Consider the following 20809-nt stretch of genomic DNA (forward strand, 5'->3'; position numbering starts at 1 on the left):
GCCTTTAACTTCCTTTCTGCAAACTGTCTTTATGATATTCTCTAGTGGATCAAAAATAATATTTCAGAATAATTAAGTATTCTCCAATTCTTCCATATTAATAGATTATCCAATTACATATAGGACTAACCAGAATCAAGATTCATTACCCCAGCCTTCCTTTCAACTTGCTGTAGCTCTATGATTTGTTTTGGACAATGTATGTAAATAGCAATAATTTGTTTAATTTCTAGTGATTGTCCTGTGATCAAAGGGGTTTGCCCTCCTCTTTCTTTTTATTCCCTTCTTACATTTAATGTACATGTGAAAATATACCATCCTGAGCCATGAAAATTAACAAATGCACTGGGGATGACTATTGCAAACAAGACACAATGAACTTATGCAACAGTTTCAGGATATTAGCCTGAATATTTAAATGAGAGAGAAAACCAAATTTTATCTTATTTGAACCATTTCATATTTGTCTTTCTCAATAAATTTGCCAAATTTATTCTAATATCAAAAACTGAGAGAGTCTAAAATTTTACTCGACTTGCAATATAGCAGGTTACCCTCTCTCCTTTTTTGTAGATAGTGAGGAACCAAGACACCAAGGTCAGAGACAAAGGACTTTATTATCCCCTGCACAGAGGGCAGCATGGACAACATATTCTCATCAGTTCCCCTTTTTCACAAATCCTATGGTGCTCTAGGTGGAGGGGGTCCTAGTTGATGTTGCACACATGAAAAGCCTGAGTCTCAAATGAGGATCTCCCAGTTTAGCAAATTTTCCAGTCTTTTAAGCACTGCCTACAACCTACCTAATTCTGTCCACTGGCAAACATTGTTTTTAATATCCTGGTCATCAAATAATTATGTCTTCTACCAAAAAGGGAGATGCTATTTCTATCTTCCAAGGCAATCCAAGATAAGAGCTGTCACTAGGTGTGTAGAAATGCCAAGCAGAATTGTTTCTTAGAAACCCATGCTTCTTTTCTAAGCCACCATGGCTCTTGGTGAATTTTCCCGTAAATAGGCCACTTTGTTGGTTTCTCTGATTCATTTGAAGCTCTTTGTTAACCATTCCTACTGTGCAAGGCAGAATGATTCAAAAGGATGGCAAGCCAATGCCTGACCTTCACACAGGAAGTACAAAACCAAGGGTGCACAAGGCCCCATGAAAATAAATTGCTTACAATTTTTGGAGGCCACCCATGTTTCACCTTCAATAATCAGAGTAAAGTTCAACAATTCCTCACAGCTGGCTGGTAAGCCTTAAGACTCACAATTCAGTGCCCTGTTTTGTTTAGTATTACTTGAGGGCAGTTGATTTAATCTGTCTTATTTGTCCACTACTCCTGCTCTTGTACTTCGTCATGCACATCTCAAGATGCTTCTTCACCTCCATCCTCAGTCATTATTTCATTTGTGGCAATTTAATCTATAAAGCCTCTACAGTGCTATTTTTGTCTTCCACATATGTATTTATCCATGTGATAAGTCTCAATTTCACAGCCTTATTAGAATTGGGAGTGGGAGGAACAAAACTTGCTAGTCATGACAGCAACAAAAGAGTATTCTGCCTGCAAGTACCCCAGGGAAGGGTGCCGCTGATAGCTTCAGCCGGGCCGCGCGACCGGAGCACTGGGTGAATTAGGGGGCAAGCTCGCAAGGAACAAACCTAGGTAAGCAGAGCCTAGCCGTCTCAGCTAGGGACTAAAGGACTTGAACCGGAGGCCAATTGATCAGCACAAAGCTTCTTTATTGTTACATGATATAAGCTATAAGTACTGAAGGAGCCCAAGTGCGCAGAAGACCCCGAGGCTCCAGGGAGCTTAGGTTATATACAGTTGCACAGGGGGAGGAATAGGGGAGAGGGTGGAGGGTTCGGGGAGCCAATTACACAAGCTAAAAGGTAGTTGCTAGGTAAGGGCAGCAAAAGAGGGTTGAGGCAAGAAACGAATAACAGGAAGGCTAGCGTTTTTATGGTGAGCTACGGAAATGGGCGGTCTACGACAAGAGGGGGAAGGGGGAACAATGAGCTAGGTTACAGACATGAGAGACAGGGAGAGAATGCAGGGAGGGAGTAAAAAATTTTTTAAGTATGGCTAGGCTCCAGTCCCTGAGAAATATGCCACAGAAGGGCCCATCCTATTTACTCTAGAGGGGTGGAAGTCACAGTTCTGCTGCATGTAGGAAAGGTTCTTCTTCCTTACTGTAGAGATGATGGAAGTTACAGGCTGTTCAGGGGAATGAATCCATCATGTTATTGCAAAGGAGTGGTGGTAGAAGACAGTGTCCACCCAACAACTCTTGTTGCAGTGGTCATTGAGATGAGGGAGAGGATGTGGATATTTATCTTGGTGTTTGCCTTGTGAACAGGCGTGTAGGGTTAAAGCATTTGGGCCTGCTAGGCTGAACCAATCACCCACATGTTTATCACCTCCATCTTTTAAAGGTATTAAGGACTACCAGATTTTGTTCAGACTATTTTATGTCTGCACACACAGCATCTGGGAGGGGCTTCTTCTAGTTCTCAGGTTGGTAAACATAGACGATTAGGGAAAAACTTATAAGGAACTTCTGCTGAGTAATCTTGAGTACCAAAGTCCTTAATCAGTCCTTATTACACCTTGTTCAGAATAAAAATTATCCAATTATAAGTTTTAAAATAAACTTGGTATTAAATTATATCCATAATGCTCATAAATGATGATATTTAAGCTAAATGACTTTCATGAAGCAATACTTTCATTCACAATAATTCACATCAGGAACCAGAATATTACCTATACAGAGGAAGACACCACCAAACATGGCCCCTCCCAAATGTAAATACTATTTTATCCCTTCATCTCAGTTTAAATTTTCCAAATTTTGAACTTTTAAGAAATGAAATTTTAGAAGAATACTGGCAAGATGGCAGAACAGGATAGGTCGAGTTCACCCCTGCTCCACGTAACAGCTAGAGAAGTGATAGAAAAATGACTGGAACAGCAATTCCAGGGTGTAAGTGACCTGCTAGGGTCTTCTACACCACATATAGAGGCCCAGGCTGTAAAAGCTGAAGAATTCAATTGTATGGAAGCCGAGACCATCCCGCTAGTGCAAAGAGCCTAATGTGCCTCTTTCCAAATGGAGGCCCAGAGCCCTCAGGGGTACACAGACAGGGAGACAAGGACAGGGAAGTAAGCCAAGCCACATTCCTTGAATACACTACACTCATGCATGCCAACAGCACCCTGTGCCTCACGATTCTCCGCACAACCCACACATTTGAATCCTATCACTGTCCCCTCTACTGTGCTCCAAGTACCCCCACCCTGACCCCCACCTGCATCCCTGCCACACACTCACACCCACACATGCACACATGCCTGCCCCAGCCAGCATGCGTGTGCACAACCTTACCCCACCCATTCCAAGAACTGCATACCCACACCCAGACCCTTGATCCCTCCACAACCTCAATGCCCCCTGTAGGCAATCACCTGTGTATCTGGACTCAGGCATTCACCTTCATACTCAGACCACATCCACTCTCAATCTGTATAATTGCACAACCCCATCTTGTGCCCCCTGAGCTCTGTGCATGCATCCAGCAGCATCTGACTCTCCCATGCTTGCTCATGTGCACATGTGTACCCAGGACAGGCCTTCCCATCTCTGAACAAGCACTGACCTGTGCATCAGGGCAAGACCTACCTCTGGCCCATGCTGGCACAAGCCAGCTCCACTGGCCCTGAGCTCTGCACATGTGCACACAAGGGCCCCACCCACCACACATGCACAGCCACATCCGCCCCACTGGGCATGTATGCATCTGTGCACTGATCTCTTGGCAACTGCACCCCACAGTCCCTGCTCCACGCACATGCACACCCTTGTCCCAGCCCCTGGCACAAGTGCCCTGCTCCCATACCTGGCAGATGCTCATGTGCACATCTGTGCCACATAGTCCTGCCCTGCACATATGTGCACCCCTGCATCACCCTTCTTGCACTAGTCACCCATGCCAGGGCCCCACCCACCTAACATCACCCACTCCTGACCCACATCCCACAACACCAAGGACCTCTGCACCACCCCTGAACACTCACACATCCACATCCCAACCTCTGTGGACCCCTTCTACTGCTTAAGGACACACCCATGATCTGCTTTCCCTGTGCCCCAACCTCTGTGACCCATACCCCAAACTTTGATACCCATGATCCCTACCTACTCACAAAATAATCCTGTCAAGATGTTTACATGTCTTAAAGGCAACAGAAGTCATACAGCACATGAAGACACAGACAGATATAGCCCAAGCCTAATGACCAAATTAAAACAGCAGAGGAGACACAGATTTTGGAACAACTAATCAAAGATGTTCATATAGCTCTACTAAATAAAATCAATGGGTTGGTTATTGACATAAATGAGATCAAGAAGACACTAGAAGAGCATAAAGAGGAATTAGAAAAAGAATCAACAGAAAACTACCAGGTATCACAAAGATTAAAGATACCTTAGACCAGATAAAAAAAAATATATTAGAGCCCCAACAGCAGATTTTAAGAGGCAGAAGAAAGAACAAGTGAACTAGAGGACAGGACAACTGATCATGAACACAGAAAAGAGCAAATGGCAAAAAAGATGGAAAAATTTGAAATGGATCTCAGAGAAATGATGGACAAAACAAAACACACAAATATAATAAACACTGCAGTTCAGGAAGGAGAAGAGAAGAATAAAGGTTAGGAAGATCAGTTGAGGAGATGATGGGGAAAACATCCCAACCCATGCAAAGACATAAATGTGCAAATCAAAGAATCCCAATGAACTCCAAATAGAAAAAATCCAAATGGGCTATAGGAGAGAGGATTAACATAAGACCTGCGGAACTACTTGGGAGTAGATGGCATTAGGGTGGTGGCAGCAGTAAGCTGCTTTATGTTATCTGATTTATGTAAGACAGTTTAGGAGGAAGAGAATGTTTGTTTACCCCAAATGGTTATTTTAAGTATGAAGGAAGAACACTGAAAGATAAGAACTTTGTTCCCTCAGGAAATGCATGCATGCCTATTGTCATCCTGTGGTATATAACCAGGATCTGGTTAAGAATAAAATTGTCTGAAGTCTGTCTGAAGTAAACTCAAGCTTCAGACCCTCTGAGCCCGTCTGTGTCTTTCTTTCTCTCCTTCTTCCTTTCTTTCTTTCTCATCATTCCTTAATATCCTTCGAGCTCTGTTCAAACAGGAAGCAACATTTGGCACCCAATGTGGGGCTCAAAGAAGAAGACTCCAAAATCAATATTAAGGAACCAAGGAAAAGTCTCATTAGAGGCATGTGTCCAGCTGATAGAAGAGGACGCGAGTCATATTGGTAAAGTAAGCATTTTCCTTGGATCATCAGGGTAACGGGTAATCATAATAGGCGGCTGGAGAAGTATGGAGTATGTATGTATGTATGTTTGTATGTTTATGTGTTGAAAACATCATCAGGGTGTCATTACTAAAATAAGGTTCTAATAAAGTTTGAGTTATTTTGTATTTTAAAGGAAAAAAGATTTTGTGGATAAAGCAGAGAAGAGTCTAAAGCAGACTCCCCATAGTGAGATGGGACACATTGAGGGAAAAGGAGTGAAGAAAGTTCTGAATTGAAAACAGTTTTCCATGACAATACAGTGAGGCCACATGGGGCAATAACAGAAGGGAGTTTAGGAAAAATAAAGAAACTGTGTTCTTGTTGTTAGGAAGAAAATAGTAAAGGGAAAGAGTTAATAGCATAAAGATGACACAACCAGGAAATAATAGCCAGGGACAAGGTAACTCTAGTTGGGAAAAAGAGGTTAAAAAAGCTTCTTCAAGATTTCTTAAAAAAAAAAACAAAAAAAAAAAAACTTCAAAATAGAAACACAGAAGTGTAAACCTGAGGCAAGGGAAAAGGAAAGCAAATAAATAACTTAAGATGGGATGCATAATTATAAAAATTTTACATCAATATGAGCTACTTTTATATAAAAATTCATATACACCTGAGTCAGAAAATATTCAATAGGAACAATGCCATGCCAAGCAAAAGTCAGTACTAATTAATGGTTCCTGTAGAATTATAATAGATCAGTCCCCTAAGGGATATGCAATTCAGGATTGTAGTTCTGACTCAAAGTGTTCTGTTAAGTTACCTTAGTTTAATCTAAATAATTATTCTACTGAAATTATACCTATGCTACAAATAAAACCTTGTGACAAAGAATGGGAATAGTAACCCCATCTCCTTTTACAAACAGCAATTTGGAAACTGGCCATAAGTTTAGCTCCTACTCATATTTTAAAAAGAAATATAGTTTAAGAACCTTAAAATGAAAAATTCTTGTTAAAAACTATATATTGATAGTTAATGCATATTTGAAACATTAATTAAAGTATTTTAAGTATTTAACATTATTCTAACAAATGTAATTTTGATGGTAATTATATGTGGTAAAATATTTGTTCAAAGTAATGATTTAAGTATTAAAAATATGAAAGATGTATTTTTATTAATAGGAAAACAGAATAGTTTTATCCTAAAATGAGTAACTGTTACTAAATGACAAACCTAAACTAATATAATAAGTGCTGAGGGTTTATAAAAATAGAAATTATGGTTAAAATCAAGAAAGATTTAATGAGTCTAAAATGACAATGTTTTCTTGGACTCTTAGCCTGTTCTAATGAAAAGATATAAAAAAAAATTCTAAATAATTAGTTAAAAAGCAAAGAGTCTGTGTTTTATCAAAATAACTTATGTTAACTTTTATCATGTTGTTATCTGTATAAAAAATGCTGATTTTCTCCTGGGTATCATTATACTGGCAAAAACTGCTTCTTTTCTTGCCCTAAACCAGGTGGCTTAATCTATTAATCTAAATACTATGACTATAAATGAATCTATTACTGGATAAATCATATTCAGATCATATAAATACCTATATTCCTTTAAGCCAAAATATCTTAAGGCTTTGTCCAGTCTTTATATAAACTACATATGTATAAACTAAATTTATCCTAAAATAACCATGGCTTATTTTGGGAGCAGATCAGATTTGAGGGCTGAATGCAAGGAAAAAATATACTTATGGAGTCTTTTTTTCATCTGATGTTCCCATTACATGCAACTGATGTTGCTATCACATGACCTTGGTAAGGAATAATTAAAATGTACATTCTAGCTGGGAGGACTGGCTATCCCCCCAGAAGGAGGTGTACTTTAATAAAGATATCTAGGTCCCAGGAAGCTCCTCTTGGTCCCTAGCCAGTTCCTAGAGGACCCAACTGGGCCCGGTCATGTAAGCAAATCGAAATTTGGCCACTATTGTGAGAAAATACCATAAAAACTGCATGCAATATATTTATATTTAAAATTAGCAAAAACGCACAACCAGTTATAAAGAATCCACATTCCTGCATTTCTTTTAAATCAATCCAATGAATTCAATTTTAAAAATCTGGTTATTTACTATGGGTACACGTCACTATTGACACTCTGCTTTCATTTTTGCTACCTGCTACTTTAGGGATTCCTAATTATATGTTACAAAACTTGTTTGATATTTTACAAGGAGATTCTGATTTATTAAGCAAAAGGCAGTTAACAGCTGCAGCTGAATGAAAGTTACAATTAATTGAACAATGCATCAAAAAAGGACAGCTTGTTCAACTAGATCTAAAAAAGCCTGTTAATTTTATTATTTTCTTTACTTGCAATCTCCCACAGGCCTATTTTAGCAAGATGGTGTTTTAAAATGGATTTTTTTACCAAACAATTGACAAAAATGTTTAAATACATATTTGCAAAAGATTATTTCTTTAATAGCCAAAGGTCACCAAAGATATTATCAATTAAGAGGTCATGATCCTAATCACATAGTGTGTAATCTCACAAAGGAAGAGGTTCAAAGTCTATATATTTTCAATACCTTTTGGCAAATAGCATTAAGTGACTTTAAAGGACAAATGAATAATCATTTGCTATGTCAAAACTTTTACAATTTTTAAAAATGAACACAATGGATTTTGCCTAAAATAGTTCCAGCTTCCCCGCTAGCTATTACTGTCTTTACCAATGATAATATTAATGGGAAGGCTGCATATGTCACCCCAGTGGAAAACAAGTTAGAAAATGCCTTATACCTCAGCCCAGCTTACTGAATTAGCAGCTGTAATTCAAGTATTGCAAAGTTTTCCACAATCTCTTGATATTGTTTCTGATTTTGAATATGTTTGCCAAACAGTTACTCACATTGAGACAGCTTCTTTGTTTGAAAGAGATGAACTCTCCTGAATGTTTTTACATTTACAAACATTAGTCAGAAGTCAAATTAATCCTCTTTTTATCGTGGATATAAAGAGCTCATACTAATCTTCCAGGTCCTCTGTCATTACAAAATCAGCAAGCAGGACAGTCTTGTGAGTTTAATTCAAAATCCCACAACACTTCACAAATTGACTGATATCAATAGCAAAGGGCTGCGAAAGAAATTTCCATCTTTATCTAAACAGCAAACTCAGGACATTGTTAGGACTTCTCAAATCTGTGGACCTTTAAATGCACTCCCATTTGCATCAGAGGTTAATCTTTGAGGTCAAAAAGCAAATGAATTATGGCAAATGGATATTATTCATATTTCACATTTTGGTAAAATGCAGTATCATAGACACTTTTTCTCATCTCATCTGGGCTACCTTACAATATGGAGAACTTTTCTGCCATGTTCGATCACATTTACTTAATGCTTTTGCTGTTATCTAATAAAATGGCAATGGTTCTGCTGATACAGGAAAACAATTTCATAAATTTTGTACTAGTTTTAATATTACTCATATCACAGGAATTCCACATAATCCCTCAAGGCAAGGAATTATTAAGTGAGCAAACCAGACACTAAAGTCTATGCTTTTGAAACAAAAAGGGGGAGATGATGATCAGGATGATGTTATGAAAATATGTACACCAAAAGATCAATTAATGAAACCACTGTTTACTTTAAATTTTTTAAACATTTATGATAATTCATCACAGACTCCAGCAGAACAACATTTTAGCAATTTGGAAAAGAAAAATGATATATCCCAAACAGAACTGCAGCTGCAGCCAATCTATTGGAAAGATGTTAAAGATGATTTATGGAAACCAGGAATGGTAAAGGTGTGGGGTAGGGGATTTGCTCTTGTCATTGCAGATGACAGAAACTTGGTTTGGATTCCCTCAAAGAGAATAAAACCCAGACATGTCAACCTGGACAAAAATAACTAAATGGGTAATGTATATCATAGGACATATAATTTTAATTGATGAAGGACAGGGACATCTTTATACTTATTGGGTTTATCTGTGAGCCCTAACATGGGCCAATCCAAATTTACCAAAATAATCTGAACACAAGTTTAGGATTCCCAGGTCCAGTAAGAAGAAAACTGGTGTCAAATTTAATTCTTCCTAGAAAGACCTGTATGCATAACTCTACAGATACAAAGGATATTTGCCTGATAGATGGGAAAGAAAGTTGGAATGGATGGCAGTCATGTCATATGGATCGAGCAGTTATCATAATTAATGATTCCTATGGAATTGTAAGATTCCCCTGTGGGGTTGAAGATAACTGAGACTATATGGATAGGCAAGTTAAACCAGAGTTATTACATAGAGGATGATTTGTACCAAAATTTGGGATGATAAATATGTCACAGAAATTAATGGGAAATTTTTCTTAGGACTGGGACCAATCTTTACAGCATATTCTAGTAACTATAACTTCTCTCTAAATAGCCACCATAAACACTATACACATACAGGAAATCAAACTTTTAATTATAAGAATTATTCTCTATTCACTTGTCTCCAAGAATTTATATTGCAGAAAAATGAGATGATTTTAGCAGCAAGGAGAAGAAGAGGTATTTGGCTGCTGGTGCAGATGTCAAGATCCTGGCAATCCTCTCCAGAAACACATATACTGATCCATTTGGCAAAAGAATATCTAAAAAGGACTAAGAGACTAATTGGACTCATTATTGTAGCTGCCATTGGAATCATTGGAAGCATCACAGTGGCCGCAGTCACTGGAACTGCATTGCAACAAACTATACAGATGCAGCATTGTTAGAAAAACACCAGTGAACTGTGGCATAGACAATCTCATTGATGAGCAAATTAATAATAGACTAAATGATATAGAAATGATATTGGTTCATATTGGAGATCAAATGTATAATTTAAATTTTTTTTACAAAGTTTAAAGTGTAAAAGGAATGAGAGCAATTTTTGTATTACCCTCTTTTAACATATGGCCTGCCTGAAATTGAATGAGAAAAGGGAAAAGGCATCTTTTAAGGCTTTCAGATCTAAGTCCTGATATCTTAGAATTACCAAAAATGGGTATTAGAATTATCTCAGAATAATTTACATGTAGCCTAGGGAGGTGATATTACACAATCACTTACCCAAGAGCTAAATAATCTTAGGTTTGGGGCTGTTTATACTTTGCTTCCTCCTCAGCTGTGTTTAACAACAGATAATCAAAGTCAGAGAGCTTGACTGGCAGCCAATGATGGGTAAGACCCTTCAGAGCCTAAGGGCAACCTAAGACAGGTGCGGTCACCTCAACTTATAAAATAAAAAGGGGGAAATGTAGGAGATAGGATTAACATAAGACCTGTGGAACTACTTGGGAGTAGATGGCATTAGGGTGGTGGCAGCAGTAAGCTGCTTTATGTTATCTGATTTATGTAAGACAGTTTAGGAGGAAGAGAATGTTTGTTTACCCCAAATGGTTATTTTAAGTATGAAGGAAGAACACTGAAAGATAAGAACTTTGTTCCCTCAGGAAATGCATGCATGCCTATTGTCATCCTGTGGTATATAACCAGGATCTGGTTAAGAATAAAATTGTCTGAAGTCTGTCTGAAGTAAACTCAAGCTTCAGACCCTCTGAGCCCGTCTGTGTCTTTCTTTCTCTCCTTCTTCCTTTCTTTCTTTCTCATCATTCCTTAATATCCTTTGAGCTCTGTTCAAACAGGAAGCAACAATGGGCCTACTCCAAGACACATACTAGTCAGTCTATCAAATGTTGAAAAGAAGCAGAAAATTCTGAAAGTGGTAAGAGAAAGAAAATCAATTGCATGCAAGGGAAACCACATAAGACCAAATTCAGACTACTCAACTGGCACTATGTAGGCAAGAAGGCAGTGGCATGACATTTAAGATCCTGAAAGATAAATACTTCCACCCAAGAATTCTGTACCCAGACAAATTTTCCTTCAAAAGTGAGGGAGAAATTAAAATTTTCAGACAAACAGATGCTGAGAGACTTTGCCCACAGAGACTGGCCCTACAAGAAATACTAAAGGGAGTTCTACCAATTGAAAAAAAATGACATGGGGAGAAGGAAGTCTGGAGGAGGGCATAGGATTGAAGAGTACCAGTAAATGTAACTTGAAGGACAAAAAGAGAAAGAGGGAAAAGAATATATAGATCTGACAGATAAAATCCAAAAAATAAGATGGTGGATTCAAGAAATACCTTTTCAATAATAACTTCGAACATTAATAGACTAAACTTATCACTTAAAAGATACAGATTGGCAGAATGGACTAAAGCAATATAATCCAGATATATGCTATTTGCAAGAGATTCATCTTAGACACAAGAATACAAATAGATTGAAAGTGAAAGGATAGAGAAAGAAGTTCCATTCAAACTGTAACCAATAGAAAGCAGGAGTAGCTATAATAATATCAGATAAAATTGACATCAAATGTAAAGACATCATAAGGGACACTGAAGTGCACTATATATTAATGAAACAGACAATTCACCAGAAAAAAATAGCAATCATAAATGTTTATGTTCCACTCAAGGAGCTCCAAAGTACATGAGGAAAATATTGGCAAAACTGAAATAGATATTTCAATAATAATAGCAAGAGATTTCAATACACCACTCTCCTCTATAGATAGAGCAACCAGGGAGAGGATCAACAAGAAAAAAGAGAATGCAAACAATGTGATAAATGATTACATCTAAAAGACATATATAAGTCATTACACCCCAAAATAGAAGGATATATATTCTTTAGTGCTCATGAAACATTACCAGGATAGATCATATGCTGGGGCACAAAACAGGTCTTTATAAATTTAAAAACATTGAAATTATTCAAATCACTTTCTCTGATCACAATGGAGTGAAGCTGGAATACAATGACCACCAAAGAATGAGAACTTTCATAAATATATGGACATTAAATAACACACTCTTAAACAATCAGTGGACCAGAAAAGAAATTGCTGGAGAAGTCAGTAGCTATCTGGAAATGAATGAAAATGAGAATACAACTTATCAGAACTTATGGGATGCAGCAAATGTTGTGCTGAGAGGAAAATTTATTTCTGGAAACATACGAACAAGCTACACTGACTCAAGAAGAAATAGAAGATCTCAATAAATCAACCACAAGTAAAAAAATTCAATTAGTTATCAAAAATCACCTGATAAAGAAAAGCCCAGCATCAGATACCATCATAGGGGGATGTTATCAAACATTCCAAGAAGGAACTAACAGCAATCCTGCTCATACTTTTCCAGAAAATTGAGGAAAAAGTATCTGCCTAAGTCGGCAAGCTGCCATAATGCAATATACCAAAAATGAAACAGATTTTAAAAAGAGAAATTTATTAATTTGCAAGTTTCCAGTTCTAGGACCATGAAAATTTCCAAATTAAGTCTATTTCACTCAAATAGGTTATTTCACTCAAGAAGGGTTGATAAAGTTCAGTGTTTCTCTCTCAATTGGGAGGGCACCATGTGATGTACACTACCTTTCTCTCCTGGCTTTTAGTTTCATGATGCTCCCCTGGAAGCATTTTCCTTCTTTATCTCCAAAGGTCTCTGGTTATGTAGACTCATTTGGCTCTGGTGGCTCACAGCTTTTTCTGAAATTGTTCCCTCTGAAAGGGCTCCAGTAACAACCAGACCTTGAATGAGTAGAGACACATCTACATTGAAAACATCTAATCAGAAGTTACCAGCCACAATTGGGTGAGGTGCATCTGCATGGAAATAGTCAAATGATTCCACCTAGCAATATTGAATGAAGAGTAAAGAACATGGCTTTTCTGGGGTACATAATAGCTTCAAACTGACACACTACCTAATTCAATTTATGAAGCTAACTTCTGTTTAGTACCAAAATAAGGTAAAGATGCTATAAGAAAGGAAAATTACAGGTCAATATCCCTCATGTGCATAGATGAAAAATTCTCAACAAAAATACCACCAAATCAACTCCAACAACACATTAAAAGATTTATACACCATGAACAAGTAGGATTTATATCACAGATGCAATGCAAAGATGATTCAACACAAGAAAATCAATTAATGCAATACAGCACATTAACAAATCAAAAGAGAAGAATCATATGATCATCTCAATTGATGCTGAAAAAACATTCAACAGAATTCAACATCAAGCATCTAGGAATGAATTTAACTAGGGATGTAAAGGCCTTGTACACAGAAAACTACATAGCATTGCTAAAAGAAAGCAAAGAATCAAAGAAATGAAAAGACTTTCACTGTTCATGGATGGGAATGTTAAAGCTAGCTAAGATGTCAATTCTACCCAAATTGATCTACAGATTCAATACAGTACCAATCAAAATTCCAACGATCTACTTTGAAGACTTGGAAAAGCTAGTAACCAAATTCATCTGGAAAAGATAGAGACTTCAAATAGCTAAAAGCATACTTAAAAAGAACAAAGTGGAAGATTAACACATACTGATTTTAAAATGTATTGTAAAGCCACTGGGGTGAAAACAGCATTTCTTGGACTATTTGCTAGGGATTGGTCACATCATGAGGGAAGGGATTCTGCTTAACATTCCAGACATTTCCTTTTAGTTTTCTTGGGATGCTGAAGGCTGCAGGTCTGCCTTCCATATCTGTTTCTGGCTTGTGGAACACATAGAGCTGTCCCTGTGTTTCATCACAGGGTAGTGGCTGGTACTGGTGTTTTTGCCAGAGGTGTAGCGTATCCCTGACAGCCTGATTTGTCATTGTTTGGATTGTTCTGCAAATAAAGCTGGTTAAGAATTTTAAGAGACAGTGCCCAAAACTGAGGTGGGATATTTGAGCAATGACTCTCTAACTGCTTCAAAGCTAAAAAGGGGGGTGGTCATTAAGAGGCAAAGGGATAATACCATGAAACTGGTTGTTGTTCTTAGAGAGTCTGGCATCTCTGGCATTGGAAAAATCAGAAGGTTTTAAACCTCTGGAAAAAATCCTAATAAGTAAAATTTTATAGAGGACAGGATATCTTTCAGGGTTCCCAGGACCACAGTTGGTTGGGGTTTGGCATACTGTGGCAGTTTGTAATATATGGCTGAAACTTGCATAAGCGTAACCTCCAGAATGACCGCTCAACTCAATTTGAAATTTCTTAGCCGTTGAAACTCCATTTCCCCCCCCCCACTTTTGGTCAGTTAATCCACAATGCCAGGGCCAGGCTCATCCTTGGAATTTATGTCTCATGACTCCAGGGCCAGTAATGCCCCATGACACCAGAGCCAGACTTATGCCCATGGAAATTATATCCCATAATGGGAGGAAGTCCAGGGTTTGGCTTAAAGAGAGACCACATTTGAGCAACAGCAGAGCTTTTCTGGAAGTAATCTAATCATAAAGTGTTCATTTTTGATATTACAGAAATAAGTTTATATTTCTATCAGGCACAAGACTGAAAGTTGAAGTGTTGACTTATTAAATTGGGAGCTCCTATTAAGAAAATGTCAGGAATTCCCCAGGTGGGAAAGTTTAATAGTTCCATTTTTCCCAATCCCTCAAGGGACTTTGCAAATATATATTTTTTTTCATTTTCTGCCCAAAATACTGCACAAGTAGTACAGAATATTAAGTTTATTCCTTATTCCAGGTTCTAGATCAAATAAAGCTGAATTCAGCTGTTCAAATTAACTGACTAGGCAGATTAAATTAGATATTGTGTTAATGAAAACTTGAATTTTGGACAAAAATATTTTTCTTTTTATTTCACATAAAAGTTAAAACTTTAAAATGCAGACAATATTATTCTTTGCCTTGTATATTGATTCACTTTAGTTTAATGAGATCTGTCCCATCACATCTTTAATCAGAGTTTGATCTTTTTCAGTTTGTTTTTAACAGTTTCTCTATGCACCCATGCTGACTTTCAGAGCTGGAGAATTAAACATGAGTTTCAGTTGTCACACAGACACTTAAATTTCCAGGGAACTATTAGGTTATACAAAGAACAAAACCTTTTAGAATTTAAAGATAAAACTGAAAGGTTACAATCTGAATTTTAATTTTGTATAAGGATTTTTAAGCTTCTAAAAGGAAGGTACTTTTAGAAATAAAAAGATTAGAGAGATTTTTGTTTTATATTAAGAAACCATGGCCAAGGTTTTGTTCAGTTTCACTTTTACATATATACCAGTTATGTCAATTACAGTTTAAATTATAATATAATACAATGCAATACAATACAATATAATATAAAAGCTTTTCCTAATTATAGATGGAACTCTGCTCTGTTTCTGACTACACATATTTTTAGACAAGTAATAGAACAAAGCAGTGCAATGATATGGCTGTTTCTATGATCTGTAGTTTTCTAAGTATAATCAAAACTACAACTAATAACACCATACCATTATTGAACATCATACAGATTAGTATCAGGATAGAACATGGATGGTGAGAACACTGTCAGATTTTTAGGAATTTTATACAATTTCTAAATATATGAATTTAATATTATTTTACCTATCAAATTTAACCAGAAACAGGATAGAAAATCAGTTTTTCCCTGAACAGTGAGAAATCTTGTCTTCTGAAATAAAGGATGAGAAGGCTAAGGATATTAACAAGGATATAATTCCGATGTAAAATCTTTGTTTTCTAGATGGTATACTTGGATGATTAAAAAAAATCTTACACTAAGAACGGACTAACAATCTCTGTTTTGTTTGGATTTTTGTATGCTATATGGCAGGGTTACATTTCATTATTTTTCTATGTGAGTATCCTGTTATTGCAGTACCATTTGTTGAATTTTTTTGGTTGGTTTTTGTTTGTTTGTTTTGCTTGTTTGATTTGTTTGGGGGAAGTGCATGAACCAGGAATTGAACCTGGGTCTCCTGCATGGCAGGTGAGAATTCTACCACTGAGCTACCCTTGCACCCCCAATCCTGGCTATTTTAATGAGGCAAAAAAACTAAACTTTAGTTGTGTGATTACCTGGCTTGAAATAAAAGCTTTCTTTTCAAAATATATGTTATACAGATCCATTAAATTTTGAACATCACTAACTATGTCAGAAAGAATTCACTTTCATAAACTTTTTTATAACTATATTCATTCAGAGCTTATAGTCATATATGACTATAACAAACAAAATTTACTTCCTACAACTCTCTATTAATTTATGTATATGTCTATAACAAACAAAATTCATTCCATTAAATTTTTCTATCCCCTTCTATATCCATTCCACATATAATTTTTATTTATCTAGACTGCACATAATTAGAAATAAATTTGGTACTAAATTCACCAAGTTTTTGAACCAGCATTCTTCCTTACAATAACAGTATTCATAAAGGGGAGAAGAGACAGAGATACTACAAAATAATGAAAGGAGAAAGAAATTTATGCTTGAGTCAGTAATACAGCCATGCATTTATATGCCTTACATTCAGAACATTACATTACAATGTGCCTAAAACCTCTCATTCCAATTCAGTACTGCCTTAGACTAGCTTCTTTTATTGTAAGCTTATATAAATTAAAGGGAACACACCCAAACAGTATAAAAATGTATTTGTTTAATTTACCATAGCTTTCTTTTATCAGAGAATAAAAAAATGTTTCTTTTCATGATACGTTAAAATTATAAGCAATTTCAAAAGTACATTGAAAAACATAGTACATTGACTATCAAGTCCTGGCAAATATACTACAATTGTTTAATTTTTCCCAAGCTTACATACAGGAAAACTTCCATATTTCTTAAAGATCTTTCATTTTACTTCTGAAATTTGATTAGATGTTGTTTTAGTTTGCTAGCTGCTAGAATGCAACACATCAGAGATGGATTGGATTTTAATAAAATGGGATTTATTTTGTTCTTCAGAGGAAAGGCAGCTAACTTTCAACTGAGGTTCATTTCTTACATGGAAAGGCACAGGATGGTCTGCTGCTGGTCTTCTCTCCAGGCCTCTGGGTTCCAACAACTTTTCCTGGGATGATTTCTTTCTGTACCTCCAAAGACCTGGGCTAAACTGTGAGTACTGAGATGACATAGGCTGAGCTGCTTGGAATGTGCTACATTGAGTCTCTCATTTAAGCACCAGCCAATTAAATCAAACATCATTCATTGTAGCAGGCATGCCTCCTAGCCAACTGCAGAAGTAATCAGTAACAGATGAGGTTCATGTACCATTGACTCATGTCCACAGCAACAGAACTAGGTACCTTCACCTGGCCAAGTTGACAACTGAATCTAACTACCACAGATGTTATTCAGTTATTCCTATTTCAAGGATATTTACATTTTAATAATGATCTGATTACTGCAGTTACCATTGCAAAGGTTTTATTTGAAAAAAATATTAACAAACATAGCTTATTCTGTAGCATTTTTTATGCTTACCATTTCTAATCTACAGGCCCAGTAAAAAAAAAAAATAAGAACTCTAAACCGCACTTAACCATATTTTTCTGTGCCTAGCCCCCCCCATAACTGCTCTAGGTGGGTAAGCCTTGGGGCAGGGATAGGCTGGACAGAAAGAAATTAGGTTTTTGAGCTTTGATTTGGAAGTTTTAGGTGAGGGTCATGGAATTTGGGGAGCTCCTATACCCTTCTTTACAAATAATTAAACTTAATTATTTAGATATATATTTAATGTGCTTATGGATAAGTTAACTAAGATATCCATTTTAGGTGGTTAAGATTTCATATGTTAATTGCAAGCATATTTGTATCTTCATATTTTCCTGAAATAAGGAAAATATTTAGTAATGCAGATTGTTACTATAGCAATGCAGATATTTCTAAGAACTTTCTACTTGATATTTTGAGGACATTCACAGTTTTGACAGCTGATCAAATGGTATCTAAGTTATTTTTTGTTTTTGTGGCATGGGCAGGCTCTGGGAATCGAACCTGGGTCCCCAACATGGCAGGCAAGAATTCTGCCACAGAGTCACTGTTGCACTGTCCTAAGTTAGTTTTTAATACTTAGAATGTAAGAACTTTGTTATCAGAATATGTAGATTTTTTCCTTGTTGCCTCAATTTTAAATTCATCTATGAAACTTATTGCACAAACACAGGTTTTACAATGATTGTATATACTTCATTTGAATATGCTATGTTTAAGCTAACTAAGATATCCATTGTCATGGTTCTAAGTATGCTGGTTTCGTAAAAAATATGTGAAAAAAGAAATAATTTTATTATTAATAATCAATAAATAATTAGACTTATTAGAAATAAATTAAATTTATTTCACAAAAATGCTGTGATCAAGACCATTGGAAAATGTTTTCACTTTTTCCAGAGGCAGCCTTTTAGTGGTTTTCTGCCGCCTTAGAGAAATTCCAGTTTCTTTCTAAGTCCAGGTTTGTTGATAGTAATGACAAAACTAAAGTTTCTGAATCTTGCCTTTTGGAGGTTTTTTTTTTTCTCTCTTTTCACTTTTTTACTTCATAAGTATGAGTTCATATATTTATATAAGAAATCTAATTATTTTTAATCAGTTCAAATAGAGCTTTTTAAGATTTTTTCTTATTAATTTAGTATTACCACTAGGTGATATGAGAATATACATTGAACATGCAGATAGACATAAATAGAAAGTTAGTTACACAAGAAATGGTAACACAGAAATACTTCTGAGAGGGACAACTAAAGGGCTGAATATCTTATCTCATCCAATTTTTACCTTTTTGGAGAACAAATTTTAACTGTAATATCTTTAATTTTAACTGTAATGGTAATATTTTCATTTTAAATAATTTTGAATCCAGATTAGGTTAAAGAAGCAAACATTCTCTTTATAGACTCATAAGTAAAATCTTCCCAATTTTCAATACAGCCTAAAGGTTCCCTTTTACAAGAATTTCGGTAATCAGTAACCAATTAGGAACATCTGAACAATACAGGTAGATGTAGGAACATACCAACTAAAAAATTCAGATAGACACTTAACACTTATTATATTTAAGTGATATAACTAAACTGAATACATCAACTAACAAACAGGCTTTGAACGCTTAGATCTTAGCAGGAGAGGTCATAGGATACAGTAAGGATTAGAATTATTTAATAAATGGGGTGGGGTCAATAGAGAAGAACCTAAATATTGTTGTTTGACTTAAGAGGTCAAAAATGGAAAAGGGAAAATGGCAGCAGTTTCGGGTTAATTAGGAGGGCTGTGTAGGGAGGTGGTGGAGGAGGGGAAGCATAGGAAGAGGGCTGAGATTCTGTAGTGGAATCTGGAGATGGGGGAGGAGGAGGAGATGGAGAGGGTTATTTTCTGGCTGTGCCACAGCAGCTGTGGCTTGGCCAGGAGGTGCTACATGGTGGGGGTGGGGGGTGGAGAGTGGCTTTGAGGAAAAGGTCTTCAGTGGGCTCTATGGAAGAGACAGGGAGAGGAGGAGAAGGGGCATTGGGTTCTGAACTAGATTGTTTTAGGAGAGAGAACTGGAGAAAGATTGATAAGTAGAACAAGTTTGGTAGAGAGAGGGGAACCTATGTAAGCCAAAAAAGGCTTGAATATATGGGACTTCATTCCACTTCCCAAATGAGAATAATGTCAAGGTCTAGAAGAACTTGTGGGTCAAGGGTTCTGTTTTCTGGCCAAACCAACCCATTATCTAATTTGTACACTGAACAGGTGGTATTGCAATAGAAAAATAATCTCTTGGGTTTTAAATCAGTAACAAGACCAAGGACTGCCTGTTTCCCATGAAAATGGGTAGGGTAAGGAGAAACTCTCACTCTTAGATGACTTAGAAACAACCAAGTGGGCATCCCCCCCTTGAGAGTTTTAAGTCCAGTGAGTATGTGGAGGAGAGAATGGAGGCACCCCACCATTTCACTCATTCCTAGGGTCTAGGACCCAGCACAGGCAACTCTCCCCTAGTGCTAGGATTTAGATGTATTGTCCAGGACAACAGAGAAAGAGAGTGCCAGGGAGAAAAGTGGAGACCATTTTTCCTTACTGAGATGATTCACCAGTGTTGGTGCTGAAGTCAGGCAAGTGGGTTCCATGCCTTCCTATGGAGGTTCTGTCTCCATTCCCAGTCTCAAGTATCAGCACCAAAATGACAGGTTTTTCAACTGAGAGGGAGGAGAAGTGATTAAAACTTCAACAAAGGAGCTTTATTGGTAGGCTATGAGCAGATAGGCTAAGACATGTCACTGGGGAGGCTTAACATTTAAATATTCCCTTAGTCATGCAGGATTGCAACTGCAAGAGGGTGGTGTTGGGTAAAGGGAGTTAATTGCAAGATAATATCTGCCAGAGGGCAAAAAGGCATGACCTAGGTTGGGCTCAGTGGGGCTCTTGGAAATCATGGGTGGGGAAAACTTCATGTAATAGGGGTTGTTCACATCATGGGGGAAAGGATTCTGCCTAACATTACCTGTGTCCTCCAATATTTGGGTTTTCCCTGTATGAAACAAACTTGTATGTGTGTGTACTTCAGTAAATCTCCTTTGAAGAGAATAAAATGATTCCTTTAGCAGT

This window comes from Tamandua tetradactyla, chromosome 7, assembly GCF_023851605.1.
Source record: "Tamandua tetradactyla isolate mTamTet1 chromosome 7, mTamTet1.pri, whole genome shotgun sequence".
Lineage (NCBI taxonomy): Eukaryota > Metazoa > Chordata > Mammalia > Pilosa > Myrmecophagidae > Tamandua > Tamandua tetradactyla.